Raw genomic sequence first — 3,045 nt, forward strand, 5'->3', positions numbered from 1 at the left:
ATTATGGCTGGATTTTATATGCATTCCGAGAGTTCACGTCAAGAATTGAAGCGGGTCTCATATTGGTGTCACACTTGCCGCATTACCGCTCCATTAGAATAGCTCGAAAAGCAATCGTAGCATTGATCCGGTTTTCATCGAGGAAGTTTGCCTACAAATCCTCATAGAGGCATCGTCGAGCGTCCAGAAACTTCGGCAAGCTTAATCCCTCCTCGTCGGGGAAAGTGCCCTCGAACTTTTCACCGGGGGAAGATCGAGCCGGCGACCTCTTCACCCCTTTGTCCACGGAATTCGCATTTCGATCAATCGACGCTTTCTGGGAATAGCTTATTGGGTATCTGCAATCGACAGTCGGCCGCCTCTCTCTCTCTCGAAATCCCTCGGGAACGGAGCCGGATGTTTCAAACTTTCGGCGACTGTGTTCATAGCAGGTGAAATTTTCGAAAAACATGGTACCTTGCAATTTTCCTGTTCCAAGGACTACAAATTTTTCGGATTTTGTTCGTGAAATTGAGGGATCGACTAGACGCTCTGGTTTATTATTTTTACCAAGGGAATACGGTTGCAAAATTCACCAAGGAAATTTATGTGATGAATGAGAACGTAAAACCAACATGGACGATAGAATTCCAATTGCAGAAATAAAGAGAACGTCCGGAATGAATTTGACGGTGGCGTCGCGACGCGTCGGTGCCCCAGGAGGGACATCATCGTTGAATCGTTAATGAAACGTCCACTCGATTCACGGAATCTCGAGCGAATCGATCTTCATTATGGCTTCAGTTGGTCTCGCGTGGCTAGAAATTCGCATTGTTTCGCGAGTTTCGACGGGTCGCTCGTTACCCGTGCGGAAAGAATGAAAAGGCGAAAGGATAATGATCGTCGCAAAGTCTCCGGGCCCTCGTGATCCCTTTCTTCGGGATCACTTTGTCTGAAAACGTCGTTTCTGATATTCCTGCCGCAAACAATTAGGCGGAGGCTCTCGGGCTCGAGAGGCGAGGATCGTTCCCATTATGAGTAGATGAGGTTTCTGTTCTTGTGGGCGGTAACTGTGAATTATTCGAGCACTCGAAGAGTCACGGATCATTCCTGAAGAGGGTTAACGGACACGCAATTGCTATGAGAAATGTTGGGTTTAATTAAAGCGGAAGTGTTAGGGTGAGATGCCTTGGGCTGGTTATGCGAATAATTTAGAGGGTGGATGTATGTTTTTTTAAGGAGGAGAGCTCCGGATCCCGTTCATTGTGTTTCCTTAAGTAGAATAGAATTATTTAATGCACTCATTTATAGGAATTGGCAGAAGAGAAATATATTTTCTTACGGTTTCTTTATAGGTAATAATTTTTTGCAAGAAACATTATACACTATGCCGTGACCAATTTGTTTCAAGAAAAATTGTAAATTACATCGCGAATTATCTACTAAAAGAAAAATTATAAAGTATATCGTGTATCGTTTCTTACAAGAAAAATTGTAAATTATATCGAGCATAATTTCATACAAGAAAATTGTAACTTATATCGTGAATACTTTCTTACAAGAAAAATTATTATTATTATACCACGAACAATTTCTTTCAAGAAAAATTGTAAATTATATTGCGAATAATCTCCTAAAAGAAAAATTATAAATTATATCGTGAATAATTTCTTACAAGAAAAATTGCACATTTTATCGTGCATAAATTCTTACAAGAAAAATTATAAATTATATCGTGCATAATTTCTTACAAGACAAATTGTAAATTATAACGTGCATAAATTCTTACAAGAAAAATTGTAAATTACATCGTGCATAATTTCTTACAAGAAAAATTATAACTTATATCGTGAATACTTTCTTACAAGAAAAACTGATAATGATTACGTTGGTAAACATTTCTTACAAGAAAAATTGTATTATATCACGAACAATTTCTTCCAAGAACCGCAATTCGAAAGAGATGAACGATATCCATTGTTATTAAATATTATTCAGAATGTTCATAACAAGTCCGACACAATGTTTTAAAGTTTAAAAGATTAAAGACTTGACTACGTTCCAACGAAAATGATGTCAAGTTTTATTGTTTAACATTTTCCTACACTGAATTTGAGAACGGTATCGCAAAGCACAGAATGTGCAACTCATTGACAATAATTGCATTTTTATTTAATATAAAGCGGATTTTCAAAGGTGGCTTGGGAAGGAGAATAAAATGGTGGAAGAAAGATCGTCGACTCGAGAATCAGAAATCTTTTTATTACTTATAAAGTAATCGCTTGATACATACTTCTAATCAGAAGTTACTCGTACAAGTTACATAGACTCAGAAAATAGCGAGAAGTGATCGGAGAAGTCATTGCAATTACACGATCGTTCCTTTTTTTAACGACCTCTTGGTTTCCGGTCTCTGTCTCTTGCCAAACTCGATTTCTAAACGAAGTTTTCAATTAAGGAGCCACTCGTTTCACCGTAAAGGTAAACGTGAAGAAAAAAGACCAATCCCCCAGAAAAATAGAATACAGAATCGCCACCAGGAATATTATTTTTTTCACCCTGCGACCTTCAGAATGTACTTTGACCCTTATGTCGATAACCGAGTACCTGGGTGGCCACTTTCAATTTTTTTTCAAATTCCTTTAATATTTTTTCGTGGGCACACTAGCAAAATTATTTTCGATTTTTATATTCTCGCATGGTTCGGAGCATAGTTTTTATTTTGGTTATTGACACGGGGGTTGACATAGACAATTACAAGAAACAGAGTAAAAATAATGTCGGCCGGATCCAGGGATGACAGCGCAAAGAGCTGTGAAATTGGCATAAATTCATCCGGCGCTTCCGTTCGGCTGAACAAATGATCGATCCCCGTGGATCGCCGTCTGGCAAAGACAGAGAGCATCGAACGGAGCCAAGTTTTTCGCGGATAACGAAACACGGAAACGGAACAGAGCCTCGGCCGGTGTGCCGAGGGTGAAATCGTCGTATTTGGGTCGACGTTCACAATATACACGGTGCGGTGCGGCCGACAACAGCGACCCTTTTGTTCCCCGGTCCGCCGCA

The sequence above is a fragment of the Halictus rubicundus genome, chromosome 7, assembly GCF_050948215.1.
Source record: "Halictus rubicundus isolate RS-2024b chromosome 7, iyHalRubi1_principal, whole genome shotgun sequence".
Classification (NCBI taxonomy): Eukaryota; Metazoa; Arthropoda; class Insecta; order Hymenoptera; family Halictidae; genus Halictus; species Halictus rubicundus.